General features: G+C 42.4%; 1 pseudogene; it reads left to right on the top strand.

Annotated features, from left to right (window-relative positions):
* The first annotated feature begins 275 nt into the window (after positions 1-275).
* Positions 276-11404, top strand: LOC114618514 (annotated as a pseudogene).
* Positions 11405-18900: the final 7496 nt, after the last annotated feature.

The raw sequence follows: 18900 nt of genomic DNA, 5'->3' as shown, positions 1-18900 counted from the left end.
CTTCTCCTCCCCTCTGTCTTTCATTAGAAAAGAACAGGATTCTAAGATAACAAACATGGAGGTATCGAAAGTGCTTTGGCGGTTTGTACAGCCGGCGGTGGCTCTCTTTCCGGGCCTAGCGTCCCGGAGGACAATCTCTCGAGGCTCCTTCTCCTTCCCTGCCCCTGATCTGTACCAGGTGAGCCCCTGGAAGCGCACAGACTTGGTTCTCACCCTGGTGGACCACTTTTAAGGGGTGTGGCAGGAGGCTTTGGACTAGATGAGTGTCCACCGAAATGTCGGAGAAGTCAGGCCAGTGCACAAAAGCAAAGGATGCAACACTCAGTTTGTTTAATACTTACAAAGGAAAGTCCTTGGAAACACAGAAAACTACAGCTCGACATGGGTTACAAAGTCTTGGAAAAGTTGGTATTTCACGGCAGATGCCCCCACCTGTTAACCTCCCAAATCTCAAAGCAGAAAACAAAGGCAATGATCCTAATGTGAATATTGTGCCTAAATATGGTACAGGATGAGCATCAAAACAAGAGCAACACAAAGAAGAAAAAGCACCAGAAGTGTCACCAGCAGAGCAGCTGGAGATCAGGAAAAAAAGAAAGAAAAAGAAGCAAATGATGACAATTATGGACCTGGACCCAGCTTACGCCCACAAAATGTTGCTTGCTGGAGAGATGGTGGTAAGTCTGCTAGGTCACCTTCCTCTGATCAGGATGAAAATCAACTTGGCCAGGATGAAAGCACAGCTATAACATCAGAACAAAATGATATTCTCAAAGTGGTGGAAAAGAGGATAGCTTGTGGTCCTCCACAGGCCAAACTGAATGGACAGCAACCTGCGCTTGCTTCTCAGTATAGAGCTATGATGCCTCCACATATGTTTCAGCAGTACCCAAGGATGGCATATCCTCCTCTACATGGTCCCATGCGATTCCCACCTTCTTTATGAGAAACAAACAAAGGCCTTCAAGGAAGAGGTCCTCCTCCTTCTTGGGCTTCTGAGCCTGAACGCCCATCCATCCTTAGTGGATCAGATTTGAAGGAGCTCGACAAGTTTGATAACCTAGATGCTGAAGCTGGCGAAGGTTGGGCAGGTGCTCAGATGGAAGTAGATTATTCAGAACAGCTGAACTTCAGTGATGACGACGAACAAGGAAGTGCTAGTCCTAAAGAGAACAGCAGTGAGGATCAAACTTCAAAAACACCCGAAAGCACAGAAAACCGAAAAGAAGTAGATGAAGCTTCCAGCACTAAATCATCTTCTCAGATACCTGCTAAGCCTCCAGTCACAAAGAGTCCTTATGGGAAGGGACCACCATTTAATCAGGAACGTGGCCCATCTTCACACTTGCCACCACCTTCCAAGTTGCTTGCACAACAGCATCCCCCACCTCCAGATCGACAATCACCTGGAAGACAAGGCCCCTTTCCTTCAAACCCTCCAGTACCTGATAATGATTTAATATGGAAGCAAAGACAAAAACAACAGTCTGAAATATCCTCAGCAGTGGAGTGTGCTCGTAAGCGCCATGAGGAAGGAGAGTGAAGGATGGAGGAACAGAGGAAGGCAGTGTGTGCAGGGAAATTGAAACAGCTGGATGAGAAGCTCAGGATCATAGAAAAGCAGCCATCTCCAGAGGAACTTAGAGAAAGGGAGATGGAAAAGGAACGGGAGCGAGAGAAAGAACTTGAAAAAGAAAAAGAACAGGAACAGGAGAGGGAGCGGGAAATTGAGAAAAAGCAGGAAAAGCAGAGAGAAATAGAGAGGGCAAGACACCAAGAGAAAGAGTTAGAACAATAGAGAGAAAAGGAGCAGAAACACAAAGACTGAGAGAACAGGAAAAGGAGAGCGAGCTGAAGGAAAAGAATAAAGAGGAAAAAGTGGAGCCCCAAAAGCCTGTTGTAGAACCTGCGACTGAAAACCAAGAAAGTGGAAACAGCTGTAAGAAAGAAGAAGAGCCAGTTTTCACTAGACAGGACAGCAATCGCAGTGAAAAGGAGACCACGCAAGTGGTACAGGAATCAGAACATGAATCAGGGGCTCAGTCCCGACCTGCTGTGTTACCTGGCTATTTCAAACAGTTTCAGAAATCAATGCCACCACGATTTCAGCAGCAGCAGGAACAGATGAAACAGTAACAGTGGCAGCAGCAGCAGCAACAGCAAGGTGTACTTCCACAGACTATGCCTTCACAGCAGTCTAATGGTTCAGTCCCTCTGCCACCACACAGACCTCTTTACCAGCCAATGCAACCCCACCCTCAACATCTGGCTTCTATGGGTTTTGACCCATGGTGGTTCATGATGCAGTCCTATATGGATCCTTGAATGATATCAGGAAGGCCTGCTATGGACATTCCACCCATTCACCCTGGAATGATTCCTCCTAAGCCGTTAATCAGAAGAGACCAGATGGAAGGGTCACCTAGTACATTTGAGTCATTTGAGCATATAGCTAGATCTGCAAGAGATCATGTAATTTCACTCTCTGAACCCCGAATGATGTGGGGCTCAGATCCCTATCATGCTGAACCTCAGCAGGCAGCTACTCCCAAATCTGCTGAAGAAACAGGGAATGCAAGGCCTGAAACTGCAATGGACCACGAGCATATGACTGCTGCTTATCCTGTAGAACATAGTCAGTTGGAAACTCATTCAAAAACAGACGTTGGTAGAGACTCAGCTGAAACCAAAGGACAAAAGTTTTTAAGCAGATCAGTGGACGATGTAAGGCCTCACCATGTTGATACAAATAATCAGTCTGTTGGTTTTGATGTAATTGATCAAAAGAGCTTACCTACTCCTACAGAAGAGCAGGTCTCAGCACTAGAAAGTCAACCTGCCAGAAAAAGAAGTGTTTCCCATAGATCTAACCATGCTCAGAATGCAGAGGAACAAAGAAATGAGCCATCTGTCAGTATACCTAAGGTTACCAGCAGATGTATTGATTCTAAAGAAATTGTAGAATAGCCAGAGGAGAAGCCAAGAAAAGATGGCTTTCTTCGATCTTCTGAAGGACCTAATCCAGAGAAAGTCTATACATCTAATCAGAAACTCGGTGGGGTCCAAGACCAAGCTCCAACAGAAGAGAAGAAGGTAATGATAGGCCTGTGAGAAGGTCGGGTCCCGTTAAAAAACCTGTACTTAGAGATATGAAAGAGGGGGGCTTTTGAACATTGTTAAGTTTCCTGAATAAACTGCTTTGAGAAGAACTCTGTGTGGTGTCACTCCTTTCTGTGGGTCAGAACGAGAGCAACAAGTGGTGGCCTGTACGGGGAAGTTCAGAACTCATCGCAGTCAGGGCAGCTAGCTGGTAAGTTCCCAGGTAAAAGGGACAAGGGCAAGTTCTCAGTTTAGAGACAATGAGGTTCCCAGTAGTGGGACAAGTTATACCAAGCACAATGGGGAATTCATCATCTTCAACCTCTGTAAGCCAAGCTCTTCAGAGATTATTGAAAGTAAATGGAATAGAATTAAAAAGGGTTACCATAGAAAAATCTTTACAAGCCGTGGATGATGTCGCACCATGGTTTTCAGTTTCAGGACACCTAACTATACCCAGCTGGGAGAAGCTTGGAAAAGACTTAAGATTTGCTGAGGAGCAGGGAGTGTTACCCACAGGAGTTTTACCCATGTGGAAATTGGTGAGGTATTGTATAAAAGAAAAGGAGGGGAGATGTGCAGCGGAGCTGGAACAGGGTTGTGAGGCACTAGAGTAGCTGAGAGAGGAGCGGTCTCAAAAGTTGGAAAGTAGAGAAAGCTCAGATGAGGAGGAAGTTTCCGAAGAGGAGCTTGAAGACCTGGCACAGGGTTTAGAAAAAAAGGAAACTAGAGGTGGAACCAGAGCCGCCGCTGCCACTTCTGTATGCTCCAAGTGGAGCTTCGGGATGGATCCTGTGCCCAGAGGTCTGGAGGGAGTTATGAGCTCAGTGTTTTCCAGTATTTCAGGACTCCCAAGGCAATCACTATCATGAGCCCCTTGATTGGAAGGTTATCCAAAGGCTGGCCGAAGGGGCTTGAGCCTATAGTGTTAATGCTGCCTTTGTAATATCATAGCTGGAGACCCTTCACAGATACTGTATGACCCCCAGCGATTGGTGAATTGTGGTGGAGTATTTTGTCTGTTTTTTCCTAAACCTTTACCATTGATGCATTCTGCACAAGTTTTTCCTAGTTTTTTTCTAGATATGTTTCCTTGCAGTTACCCTATTTGCCGTGGGATGGAGAGATTGCCTCAGTACCGGATTCCTTGGATTCACATTTACCAGGGGTGTTATGTTTTTAATTAGTGACTAATATGTCCAAGGCATAATGTTTCCTTTGGGCCTATGCCAGTTTGTGTGTGGCCTCCTTTTGTTTTTATAGTGTTTAATGGTAATTATAATAGTAGCCTTTTAAAATGCAGTAATAATAGTTGTTTTTTTATATGTGTTGGAACACTTCTGTTTATCATTTTGCAATGGTTGCCCGAATGCCTAGATATGTCCTGTGGCCTGTGGAAGCTCCCTCTGCCATGACTTTATTTAGGCCAAAGAGAGATTTTGGCATTACTGCAACAATAATTACAGCCATTGCCATGTCTGCCACAGCTGCCACAGCAGTTGCAGTCACCTTGACTACTACGGTTCAGACTGCGGCCACTTTAAATAATTTGTCTGCAGGAGTTGCGGAGGCCTTGGACATCCAGGTAGTATTAATAGTCAGTTGAAAGTGGGCATTCTTTTGCTTAATCAAAGAGTTGATTTAGTTCAGGAGCAAGTAGATGTGCTTATGGAATTAGCTTAGGTGAGTTGTCAGTGGAAATATACTGGGTTATGTGTTACCTCCATACCATTTCAGAATGCAAGCTGTGCCAGTAATCTTTCCAAAGAACTTTCTCAGTATCTTGTAGAGAATTGGTCTGGAGATTTGGATAAGTGGCTGAGAGACTTATGACACTCCATCGTCCACATCAATTCAACCCGAGTAGATGCCTCCCTAGTTTCTGGATTAACCAGTTGGATACTTCAAGCAATGTTTCATCTGAAGGAATGGGCTGGAATTGGGAGGGGGTGGCTCTGTGGCTGCTCCTCATCAGCTGCCTGGTGTTTTGGTGTATGTGTAACATGAGAGCTCAGCAATCTAAGAATCAGGCCTTGCTTGTACAAGCATTTGCAGCTGTGGAGATGGGGCAATCTCCTCAAGTGTGGCTTGGCATGCTAGAGAAGTAGTCAGTGATGGGTAAGATTCCTTGGACGTGTTACCAACCTAAGACAGGGACCAAACCAAAGCTGTTTGACTCCCAATGATGGGTAAGGAACATTGTCGCAAGGGACAACCTAAGACAGGCATTCTCTCTGCCAAAAATTAAATAAAAGGGGTAATTGTGAGGAGCGGGTGTGGTGACCATTCCAAGATGGCGCCTGGGATGGTTGCCAAGTCTTATGACTAACAGATGGCGCCTGGGACGGTTGCCAAGTCTTATGACTAGCACCTGACTTCCTTACACACCCCTGAAGAGCCACGTCCGTACTTCAAAGACTCGCTGCTATGCACTATTAGGCCATCTAAGGAGCAACACCTTGGACCGATTGAGAGCGCCTGAGTGGCAGGATCTGAGTGGTGCAGGCACAGGGATTTAAGGGCAGACAGGGAGAGGCCTCGGGGGTTTTTGAACATTGTTAAGGTTCCTGATTAAACTGCTTTGAGAAGAAAAAAAGAAAAAAAAGAAAAAAATAAAAACAAACACAAACAAAAAGAGATATGAAAGAGGAATGGGAACAGAGGGAGGAGAAAGAAGGTGAAAAGGTTGAGAAGGTCACTGAAAAAGTTGTTAAAGCAGAAAAAAACAGAAAAGAAAGGTCTTCCTCCACCACCTCCAGCACCAGTTCAGCCACTGTCATTGGTCTCACCACCAGTACCACCAGAACCAGAGAAAGCACCATCAACAGAAACATCAGCTTTGACTCAGAAGCCATCTCAAGATGAGAAACCTTTGGAACCTGTCAGTAGTGTCCAGGGAGAACCTCTAGTTAAACCTGTAAACCAACAAAGTGTTGCAGCATCAACAGTCAAAGAAGAAAAGCCACTTGAGAAAGTCATCAACAAAGATGTTGGAGTAGAAAGACCTCGCCAAGATTCTAGACCGGCAGTTAAAAAAGAATCACCTTTACCCACTAGGACCTATTGGAAAGAAGCTAGAGAGAGGGATTGGTTTCCAGACCAAGGATACAGAGGCAGAGGCAGAGGCGAGTATTACTCCAGAGGGCGGAGCTACGGAGGCTCGTATGGGGGTCGTGGCAGAGGTGGTAGAGGGCACACACGTGATTATCCTCAGTATAGAGACAATAAGCCGAGAACAGAACATGTGCCTTCAGGACCTCTCCGACAACGAGAAGAAAGCAAAACATGAAGTGAGAGTTCTGATTTTGAGGTTGTTCCAAAAAGAAGGCGACAGAGGGGTTCTGAGACTGACACAGACAGTGAAGTTCATGAAGGTGCAAGTGACAAGGATAGTTTAAGCAAAGGGAAACTTCCCAAAAGAGAGGAGCAGTCTGAAAGCAAAAAAACTATCAAGCCTCAGTCTTCTTTTAAGCCTGAAAACCATGTCCGAATAGATAATAGGCCGTTAGAGAAACCTTACGTAAGAGACGAGGATAAATCTAAACCAGGTTTCCTTCCAAAAGGGGAGCCTACAAGGCGTGGCAAAGGAGGGACATTCAGACGAGGTGGAAGGGATCCTGGAGGCGGGCCCTCACGCCCTGCTACCTTAAGAAGACCTGCTTATCAGGACAATCAGTGGAACCCAAGGCAGGCAGAACCTCCTAAACCTGAAGATGGAGAGCCACCAAGAAGACATGAGCAGTTTGTGCCTATACCTGCAGATAAACAACCTCCAAAATTTGAGCGAAAATTTGACCCAGCTAGAGAGAGGCCCCGAAGGCAACGTCCTGCCTGACCACCAAGGCAAGATAAGCCTCCTCGATTTAGATGGCTCAGAGAGAGAGAGAGAGAGAGGCTGCTTCAAAGACAAATGAGGTGTTGGTACCCACAAATGGCACCCTTAATAATGTTGTTCAAGAACCAGTTAATCTACCCACAGACATTTCTGGAAATAAAACACCAGATTTGTCTAACCAGAACTCTTCAGATCAGGCAAATTTAAAATGGGAAACAGCCTCTGAAAGCAGTGATTTTAATGAGAGACGAGAGAGGGATAAGAAAAAAAATGCTGACATGAGTTCACAGGCAGTTGTAAAGACTGGAGAAAGTGTTTTGCCTCCAAAAAGGGAAATAGCAAAGAGAAGCTTTTCTAGTCAGAGACCTGGAGTTGATCGCCAGAATCGTTGTGGCAACAATGGCCCACCCAAATTAGGAAGGAATTTCTCAGGTCCTAGTAATGAAAGAAGAAATGGCCCACCATCAAAAAGTGGGAAGAGAGGGCCATCTGATGACCAGTCCTCAGGCACAGCTGGTGTTGACCCTGTCAGTGGTAACTCACACCACCAGGAAGGTGTGCCTAATGGTGCAGGACAAAAGACTTCCAAGGATGCTACTGGGAAAAAAGAGAGAAGATACCAAACCGAGTCCTAAAAAACCAAAAGAGAAAGTAGATGCTCTGTCACAGTTTGATCTCAACAATTATGCAAGTGTTGTTACCACTGACGATCATCCTGAAGTAACTGTAATTGAAGACCCCCAGTCAAATTTGAATGATGATGGCTTTACTGAAGTTGTATCTAAAAAACAGCAAAAGCGGTTACAGGATGAGGAACGCTGAGAGAAGGAAGAACAAGTCGTACAGGTCTGGAGCAAAAAATATATATATATATATGTGAAAAAGGAAGAAATCAGACTTCTAAGCTTCCTCCAAGGTTTGCCAAAAAACAAGCTACTGGGACTCAGCAAGTGCAAGCTCCACTCTTGGCGCCAGCCCCAGTCTCTTCCTCAGCTCCAGTCCAAACATCCCTAGCAACTGCAGTTCCTGTGTCCACTCCAGCTCCAGTGCCCATTCTGGCATCAGCCACAGCCCTAGTTCCAGTCAACCCCAGCTCCAGTTCTAACTCCATGCCCAGCTCCAGTTCCAACCTCAGACTCAGCTCCTGTTCCAGCATCTGCTTCATCTCCAGTCACAACCTCTTCCTCATCCCAACCCTCAGTACCAGCTCCAACGCCTATCCTGGCCTCAGCCTCGACTACAGTCTCTGTCCCTATTCTCACCTCAGCTTCAATTCCTATGCTTGCTTCAGCCCTAGCACCAGCTTCAGTTTCTTCTCCAACTCCAGAAGTCTCAACTACAGCTGTGCCATCTATTTCAACAGCAGCTGCCCCAGCCTCAGCCCCAACAGCCTCAGTTCCACTTGCCCCAGCCTCAGCGGCATCCACTGCCTCACCTCCGGCCTCAACTGTGCAGTCGCTGACACAGACTCACAAAACAGTCCAGAGTCCACTTCCACCTTCAACACCATCTTCAAAGCAGCCACCACCTTCAATTAGATTACCTTCAGCTCAGACATCTAGTGGCACAGATTATGTAGCCACTGGGAAATCCATGCAGACTTCACAGTCACATGGCTCTCTGACAGCCGAGTTATGGGTTAGCAAAGTGGCTGCTCCGGCTGTGCTGAATGACACTTCTAAAATATTAGGTCCTATTAGTCCACCACAGCCACCTTCAGTCAGTGCATGAAATAAGCCCTTAACATCATTTGGATCAGCAGCTTCATCAGTGGGAACGAGAAATGGTCAAGAGAGTGGTGTTGAGATTGGAATTGACACAATTCAGTTTGGTGCTCTAGCCTTAAATGGGAATGAAAATGAGGTGGTCCCTGTGCTTTCAGAGAAACCAACTGACAAAATTCCTGAACCTAAAGAGCAGCGTCAGAAACAGCCTTGGGCAGGGCCCATTAAAGCTCAGAAGCTTCCAGACTTGAGTCTGGTAGAAAACAAAGAACATAAACCTGGTCCCATTGGAAAGGAACGATCATTAAAACACAGAAAAGTGAAAGATCTCCAACAGGTTGAGCCGGAAGGACAAGAGAAGCCAAGCCCAACTGTGGTCAGAAGCACAGATCCTGGAACAGCAAGAGAAACCAAAGCAGGCTCAGACATGTCTGGTGAAATAGGAGTAACGATCTCAGTGTCATCTTCAGAATATGGCACTGGTGCAAAGGAGTCTGAAACAGACTACACTACACCTTCCTCTTCTCTGCCTAACACTGTGGCTACTAATAATGCAAAGATGGAGGATCCTTTGGTTAATAATGTGCCCCTGCCCAACACCCTTCCTTCCGCTCCCTAAGAGGGAGACTATACAACAAAGCTTCAGCCTAACTTCAGTTCCTCCCACTACTTTCAGCCTCACCTTCAAGATGGATGCTTGGAAGGCATGGGAAAATTCTCCAAATTTAAGGGAAAAGGGGTCCTCAGTAACTTCTACATCACCTCCAATTGTGAGTGGAGTCAGCAGCAGTGCCAGTGGACCAAGCACTGCTAATTACAGCTCATTTTCCAGTGCATCAATGCCTCAGATCCCAGTTGCATCAGTCACTCCTACAGCATCGCCGTCAGGAGCTGGTACTTACACTACCTCTTCGTTGAGTAAGAAATCTACAACCACACCGGACCCTCCTAATATTTGTAAAGTAGAACCCCAGCAATTACAGACCAGCAGCCTACCTTCTGCAAATCATTTTTCACAGTTAAGCTGCATGCCTTCCCTTATTGCACAGCAGCAGCAGAGTCCACAGGTTTATGTGTCTCAGTCGGCAGCAGCTCAAATCCCAGCCTTCTATATGGATACAAGTCACTTATTCAATACCCAGCATGTGCGATTGGCTCCAGCATCCCTGGCTCAGCAGCAGGGCTTCCAACCTGGTCTCTCGCAGCCAACATCAGTTCAGCAGATTGCAATTCCTATCTATGCCCCACTGCAAGGGCAGCATCAAGCCTAGCTGAGTTTGGGGGCTGGGCTTGCTGTTTCCCAGGCTCAGGAATTATTCAGTTCTTCAATTCAACCATATAGATCGCAGCCAGCCTTTATGCAAAGCAGTCTTTCCCAGCCTTCTGTGGTTCTCTCTGGTACAGCTATTCACAACTTTCCAGCTGTCCAACACCAGGAACTTGCCAAGGGACACTCAGGCCTTGCCTTTCAGCAGACCTCAAATACTCAGCCCATCCCTATGCTCTATGAGCATCAGCTGGGACAGGCATCAGAACTAGGAAGTTCTCAGCTGATTGACATACATCTTCTTCAGGCAAGAACAAATCTTACTCAAGCCTCAAATCTTTACTCTGGACAAGTCCAGCAGCCTGGTCAGACAAATTTTTATAACACTGCCCAGTCACCAAGTGCTCTCCAGCAGGTAAACTATGGCGTGGTTACAGTACCTTTACCAGCATCCCAACTTTCCTTGACTAATTTTGGATCGACAGGACAACCGTTGATTGCTTTTCCTCAGACACTTCAGCCCCAGTTACAGCACACAACCCCACAAGCACAGGCTCAGAGCTTGAGCCGTCCTGCCCACGTAAGCCAGCCTTTCAGAGGATTAATCCCTGCTGGAACACAGAATAGCATGATGACAGCCACAGGAAAAATGTCTGATGGAACTAAAAGCCTTTGGGAGTGGCATTGATATCAAACCAGGAACACCTCCAATTGGTGGGCGAAGCACCACGCCAACCTCTAGTCCATTCAGGGCTACATCAACAAGTCCAAACAGCCAGTCTAGCAAAATGAACAGCATTGTTTATCAGAAACAGTTCCAGTCAGCCCCTGCCACATGAGAATGTCACAGCCGTTTCCTGCACAGTTTGCACCCCAGATTCTATCTCAGCTTAACCTGGTCCCTCCATTGATAAGAGCCCCACATACTAACACCTTCCCAGCGCCTGTACAGAGGCTACCAATGGCACTGGCCAGTCAGATGCCTCCTCCACTGACCACAGGCCTCATGAGCCATGCTCGTTTGCCACATGAAGCCAGGGGTCCTTGTGGGTCACTATCTGGAGTCAGAGGTAATCAGGCTCAGGCTGCATTGAAGGCTGAACAAGATATGAAGAAGAGAGCTGTGGGAAGAGGACTCAGCCACCAGACATTTGGTCCTAGGTGTTGGTAAAGCAGAGAGCAGAGGTTCTTCCGTCCATGCAGCGGTTCTTCTCTGAGCAGCAACAGAGCAAACAGATAGGAGGCAAAGCCCAGAAAGTGGACAGTGATACAAGTAAACCGGAAAATCTGAGTGACCCTCCTGGCACCTGTCAGGAAAAAGTAGAAGAAAAGCCACCCCCTGCACCCACCGTAACCACCAAACCTGTTAGAACTGGACCAATCAAACCTCAGGCGATCAAAACCGAAGAAACAAAATCATAAAGGCTGTGGTTTATTGGGGGTGGGTGGGCAGGGAAAGCGAAGTCAAATAATGCCAGCAGCCACAAGGGTAAAGTGATCTGTGACATTATCCTGTGAGACACACAGGGGCATAGAGCATTTTACACTGACAGAGCTGCTACACCAATTTCAATGAGGCTCGCACTTCCTGTGTAACATTTGCATCTTCAGTTGATTCATGTACAAGTGTGCAGCCAGTCTGTGAAGTGCATACAGTTTAGTCCTAAGGAGCAGGAAACACCAGAAGTGGAAGAGAGTGATACCACAGGGTATCTGGACACTAGGTAGTCCCATTAATACATCAACTGTGGTTCTTTTGCTCCCTCGTGTTCTTTGGATGTGTCTATGGCATTTCTAGGCTTGAAAGCAAAGTGATGCTAACTGGTGCTGGATAGAGGAGCCTTATTTTTTATCATGGCAGCTTGCTATCTTTGTAACATGGTTGAACACAATAAAGTACAGTAGTAACTGATCTCCCCTTCTTCCTGGATGAGTGAGCAGATGATTAAATATTGATGTCATCATCCTTGAGTATATTCAGATGAGCAACATACGGCTTCTGCTTCTGTTTAAAATGATGCTGTTTGATTGTGGTCCGAAGCTTTGAAGCACTACTTGGCATATCCTTCCTTAGAGGTCTCACCACATAACAGATTTGATAATGTGTTGGTAAGATGAGTCTAGCTTGTCTCCGCTAGGTCGTCTTCATATGAATCCAGTGGTTATACAGTTTTGTTTTAGGGATATTTCATTTTTCAATAATGGTTTTTAGCTGACATTCATGGAGAGAATGAATCTTTAGAACTGTGCCACTAGTGAAAGGAAATCCTATCTAAGAGTGTGTTTCTTTATAGAGCTGTGTCACACCATCCTTTGGGCCCTCTGCTGGAAAAGTAGAATCAAGTCTCAAATAATGCCTTTTAAATTGTATCCTCTAGTATTATAGACATAGGTCAGTACTGTATCATACCTCTGTGAATGTAAAATAGCTTGTGCCTGCTTTATGATACGTAGTAGTGACCGTGCTTTATCAGAGATGTTTTTAATGATGTTGCTCAGAATGTTTTCTTTCCAGATGATGATTGAGAAGCTAATTTAAAAAAAAAATGGTGCCAGGTATCACAAGAGTAACAGAACTGTGCTGTTTTCTGGGGTTTTGTTTTTTACTTTTTTTTTTTTTAATGGCATGTGCTGGATGTCTCTACAATTCAAATGTTCAAATGACTGCAGAACCTGGAAAAGCTGTTGCTGCTATTGATGCATAACATACTGCTATTATTGGTCTTTTTATATAAATATAAATATAGATATAAATATAATTTGAATTTTTGGAAACTTTAGCTGTACTGTCAACTTTGGAAAGAAATATCCCAGTTTACTGTGTTGAGTTGGCATTGTACAGAAATTAACAGCCATAGTGGTCTGGAAATGTTTAACTTAATTTTTTTCCATTTGTACAGGGGTAACACAGTGTATTAAATATGTAAGGTCTTATCTACGTGGGTTTGATTACAAAAACTAATAAAGTATTCTCTAAAAAAAAAGATAACAAACATGACAAACTAAAAAATGAGATAAAACAAAAACCATCATATCAAGGCTGGACAAGGCAGCCCCACAGAAGGAAAAGAGCCCAAGAGTAGGCATAAGAATCAAAGACTTGATTCTTGCTAACACAGTCAGGATTCCCATATACTAAGCTGAAAGTGATAGTACATATGTAGGCCCGTGCTTGCTGCTCCAGGCCCGAGTTCATATGAGTCTTACTTGGTTGATTACAGGACTTTGTTCTAATGGTGTCCTCTAGTCTGTCTGGCTCTTAAACTCTTTCCGTCTCCTCCTCCATGGAGCTCCTTGATCTCCAAGGGGATGGATTTAATGGAGGCACCCCATTTAGAGCCATATGTTCCAGTGACTCTCTCATTGTACTGTCAGGCTGTAGGACTCTGCATCTGTTCCTGTCTGCTGCAGGAGGAAGCTTCTCTGATGATGAGCGAATAAATCACTGGTTTACAAGTATAGTAGAATATCATTACAAGTATCCATCACGAGTCTCTCTCTTGTTTTTTTTTTAACTTTTTATTGGTTCATTGTAAATTTCACATTGTGCATCCCAATTCCACTCTTTTCCCCCTCTTCTCTACCCACCCTCTAAACTTACAACCTTCCCCACAACAGAGAAGAGAAAAAACAAGTCTCATTATGAAAGCCATATTGTGTCCCAATGTGTCTACTGTATACTCCTTTGTCCACACTTCTTTGCTTGCAAATGCTCATTGTAATGACCATCTTATATGGGATTTCTGTCTTCTACTACACTATCAATACTGAAACCTCACTGGAACTCCTCTTCAATACTCTGTTCTTGCCTTGTATAATGGAGATCCTGCAGTTTTGGATCTGTAGGACCAACTCCTTCATGCAATCCAGCAGTTAAAAATGGGGTAGATGTTAGAGTGGGCCAATGCAAAGCCCTGGATCTGGTCCTGAGAGGTATCTGAGCTAGCTGGTCATCCCACCACCTCTCTGTCGAAATAAATATTAATTGATATGTCTCAGAACATAAAGGTCATTTGGGCTATTGTACCAGTCCAGCTGGTATGAAGTTAAATAGTCTTCTGAAGGCAGAGTGAGGCTGATTATAGGAGAGATAGAAAAAAGATGCAAGAGACAGATAACAGGAAGACTGCAAGTCATTGCCACGGCAGCAGCAAGTTCATTTGTCTTTCTTTTTCTTTTTTTATAATTACTTCTTTTATTTTTGAGATTATAAAATAGTATCACTTGCTCCTTCTCTTTCATTTCTCTAAACCCATCCATATATCCTTCTTTTCCTTGCTCTCTTCCAAATTCATGACCTCTGTTTTTATTATTAATGTTGTTATGTACACACACACACAGACACACAGACACAGACACAGACACACACACAGACACACACACAGACACAGACACACACACACAGACACACAGACACACAGACACACACACAGATATATATATATATATATATATGTATATATATATATATATATATATATATGCATATCTATTCTAAATACAACCTGTTCCTTTTGTGTAACATTACTTACATGTATGCTTTCAGAGCCTACAATTTGGTATTAGATGAACAGTTAGCCCGCTCTTCCCTGAGGAACTCTACTTGTCCCACTCCTTTCTTTCCTATTGCTTTTATTTCTTCATAGGGTTGAGATAATTTTAAGGATGATTCTGCTGGTGAACATGGAGCTGAAAGGGTAAAAAATGTCACCTTTTTTTTGTGTGTGTGTGAAGTCCAGATGAGGATCAGTGGGAGGAGAGGCCCTTGGGCCTGAGGGTTTTCAATGCCCCAATGTAGGGGAATGTCAGGGTGGGAAGACAGGAGTGGGTGGGAGGGTGAGGGAGCACACTCAGCAAGTATATTTCTTATAGCCTTTTTATACTTCAGTACCATGGGAAGCAAACCCACAAGCTAACAGAAACAATATGTATGTATGTACGTATGTATGTATGTATGTATGTATGTATGTACCATTAGGTATCTCCAGTCCCTGTTGTGTGAGCTTTGAGGAGGCCCTGGCTATACAGATAATGTAAGGATCATTTAGATTGCTTGCCATCTCCAGTCCTGATATTAGAAGCTTGATATGACTTGACTCACCAGATAGTACAGATCACAAGACTGAATCCAATCCAGTTTCACCTCCAATCACCTCCAATTTCAAGCTTTCTGGATATAAAAACAGGTTTTAAATATCCTCCGTTAAAAAACTTTCTGTGCTTAATATTCCTAGTTGTTCTTGGTGATCGATGGGTGCAAAAATGTTCATGCTCCCAACTCATGTAGGTGCCAGTTCAACCTCACAACGTTCAATGACTTGTGTGGGTTTGTCCTAGGGAATGAGCTCTGGTGTCAGTTTGTAGAGAGTAACCCATTGTCTGGGCAACATTCTGGATTGTTTGGAGACTTCCATGAGCCCACTTTGGCCAACACCTCAAATGAATTGTAGTAGGTTGCCTCATTTGGTGACAAGAGATGGACAGTTTGGACTCAATATCCCCCATTATTAGGAAACATCATTAGGATTGCCTTCATATATTTTAGTGTGTTTCCAAGGCACTGGGCTTCCATATCATCCTTCACATATCTGTGTTTCACTTGTTTTTCCCCACATCTCCTCCCCCAACTGTCTCTTCCCCATGTCCCACCCGATTCTCTCATTTCTATCCCCCCTCACAATCTATCCATAAAATTTATTTTGTGTCCCTCCAGTTCCTTCCTGTATATCTAACCTCTATGGATTGTAGGTTGGTTATCATTTATTTAATGGCTAATATCTACATATAAATCAATACATACCATGTGTATCCTTCTGGGTCTGAGTTATTTACTCAAGATAATTTTTCTAGTTCCAGCCATTTGCCTGTGATTTTTCAGGATGTTATTTAAAAAGAAAACAGCTAAGTAAAACTCCATTGTGTAAAAGTACCACATTTTTTGTATCCACTCTTTTACTGGGGTACATCTAGGTTGTTTCCAGTTTCTAGCTATTATGAACAGAGCAGTAATGAAAATGATTGAGCAAGTGTCCTTGTGGTAGGATTAAGCATTCTTTGGGTATACATGTCTTTTTTTTTTTTAGTGTGTATTTCTGACTTTTTCTTTTTAAATCATAAATCAGGTGACCATAGCTGTATAGATTAATGTCTGGGTCTTCAATTCTCTTCTAATGAGCAACATGTCTGTTTATGTCACATGTGATTTTTATTACTATAGCTCTGTAGCACAATTGAAATAGAGAATGTTGAGAACTTTAGCGGTTCTTTTTTTATTCAGGATTGTTTTAGCTATCCTGTGTTTTTTTCATGTTTTCATATGAATTTGAAAATTGTCCTTTCAAGGTCTATGAAGAAATATGTTGGAATTTTTATGGGAACTGCATTGAGACTGTAGATTGCTTTTGGTAGAATGGTTATTTTTACTGTTAATGTTACTGGTCTGTGAGAATGGGAGATTTTTCCATCTTATGATATCATCTTTAATTTTTTTTAAGGACTTGAGTTTTTATCATACAAGTCTTTCCTTTGCTTGTTATTGCTTGCTAGAGTTACTCCAAGATATTTTATATTATTTGAGGTTATTTTGAAAGGTTTTATTTCCCTGATTTCTTTCTCAGACCATTTGTCATTTGTATATAGAACTAGTAATTTTTTAGAGTTGAGTTTGTATTCAGCTAGTTTGCTGAAAGTATTTAACAGCTGTAGGAGTCCCCTGGTGGAGTTGTTTAGGGTCACTTACGTATACTATCATATCATCTACAGATAAAGATACTTTGACTTCTCCCTTTCTAATTGGTATTCTCTTGTCTCCTTCAGTTGTCTTATTGCTCTAGCTCAGACTGTATTGCATAGGTATGGAGAAAGTGGACATTGTCTTTTTTTTTTCTGATTTTCCTTCCAATTAATTTGACGTCGGCTATAGGCTTACTATAAATTGCTTTAACTATGTTTAGGTATGTCCCTTGTATTCTTAATCTCTCCAGGACTTTTATCTTAAAAGGGTGTTGAATTCTGCCAAAGGCCCCCCTTTTATCATCTAATGAAGTATCATCTGTTTACTTTTCAGTTTGTTTATACTGTGAATTACATTTATTGGTTTTTATATATTGAACCATCCCTGGATTTCTGAGATGACGCCTACTTAATTATGGTGGATAATCTTTTTGATTCTCTTTGTAAGTACTTTATTGAGTATTTTTGCATCTATGTTCATAAGAGAAATTGGTCCATAATTTTCTTTCTTTGTTGGAACTTTATGTTGTTTGGGTATCAGGGTAACTATTACTTCATAAAATGAATTAGGCAGTGTTTTTTCTGTTTCTATCTTATGGAATAATTTGAGGATATTTGCAATAATTCTTCTTTGTCATTCTGGTAGAATTCTGTGCTGAATCCATTTGTTCCTGGTTTGTTGTTGTTGTTGTTGTTGTTGTTGTTTTTGTTGTTGTTTTGTTGTCATTGTTTTTGTTTTTTGGTTTGGAGAATTTTAATGACTGTTTCTGTTTCTTTAGGGTTATAGATGTATTTCAATTGTTTATCTGATCATGATTTAACTTCGGTAAGTGCTACCTATTGAAAAACTTGCCCATTTCTTTTAGATTTTCAGATTTGGTGGAATAAATGTGTTAAAGTATGGCCTTATAATCCTTTGCTTTCCTGGGTATATAATTTTATGTCCTTCTTTTTGTTTCTATTTTGTTAATTTGAATATTTTCTATCTGCCATTTAGTTGGGATAAGGATTTGTCTATCTTGTTTATTTTTTCAAAGAATCAGTTTTTTGTTTCACTGATTATTTGCATTGTTCTCTTTGTTTCTATTTTACTTTTTTCAGTAAAATAGTAAAACAGTTTGATTATTTCTTGCCATCTACTTGTGTCGAGCGTGTTTACTTCTTTTTGTTCTAGAGCTTTCAGGTATTCTGTTAAATTGCTCTAATTTTTAAAAAGTTTTAAAAAATTTTTTTTAGTTTTATTTTTATTTATTTTTTATTTTTTTATTTTATGTAGGTATTTAGTACTATGACCTTGTTTCTTAGAACCACTTTCATTGTGTTCCGTAAGTTTTGGTATGTTGTATCTTTGTTTTCACTGTATTCTAGAAAATCTAATTTTATTTTATTTATGTCTTAACCCAGTTTTTCATTAACAAGAGAGTTGTGCAGTTTCTATGAGATTTTAGGCCTTCTCTTGTTTCCACTGTTGTTGAAGTCCAGCTATAATCATTGGTTGTTTGACAGAATGCAGGGAGCTATTTCAATTTCCTTATACCTGCTGAGACTTGGATTTATGTCCAAGTATGTGATCACTTTTGAAGAAAAGTTCCATATAGTGCAGAGAGGAAGAAATATTCTTTTCTTTGGGGGCAGTGGATTGAAATGTTCTGTAAATATCTGTTGGATCCGTTTGGTCTATAGCATCTGTTAGTCTCAGTATTTCTCTGTTTAGTTTTAGACTGAATGACTTGTTCATTGGTAGGCATAGGGTATTAAAGTTACCATTATTAGTGTGTGAGGATCAATATGTGATTTTACCTGTTGCAGTGTTTCTTGTACAAACTTGAGTACCCTTATGTTTCAGGATGAGATATTAAAGTTAAGAACTGAAATGTCATCTTGGTGATATTTCCTGTGATTAGTATTTATTGTCCTTCCTTATCCCTTTTCATTAGTTTTTGTTTGAATTCTATTTTGTTCAATATTAAAATGGCTACAGTAGCTTGGTTCTGAGGTTCATTTGCTTGGAATATCTTTTTCCAATGCTTTACCCTGAGATGTTTATCCTTGATGTTGAAGTGTGTTTCTTGGATGCAACTGGAGTATGTATCCTGTTTTTGCATATATTCTGTTAGTCTATATCTTTTCATTGGACAATTGAGAAAATTGATATTGAGAGATATCAATGACTGATGATACTTGATTATTGTTATTTTGCTAGTGTTGGTGGTGATAGTGTGTGTGTGTGTCTGTATGTGTGT

Source organism: Grammomys surdaster, unplaced genomic scaffold (genome assembly GCF_004785775.1).
Source record: "Grammomys surdaster isolate TR1022 unplaced genomic scaffold, NIH_TR_1.0 62, whole genome shotgun sequence".
Lineage (NCBI taxonomy): Eukaryota > Metazoa > Chordata > Mammalia > Rodentia > Muridae > Grammomys > Grammomys surdaster.
This window is presented reverse-complemented; position numbering and strand designations above follow the sequence as displayed.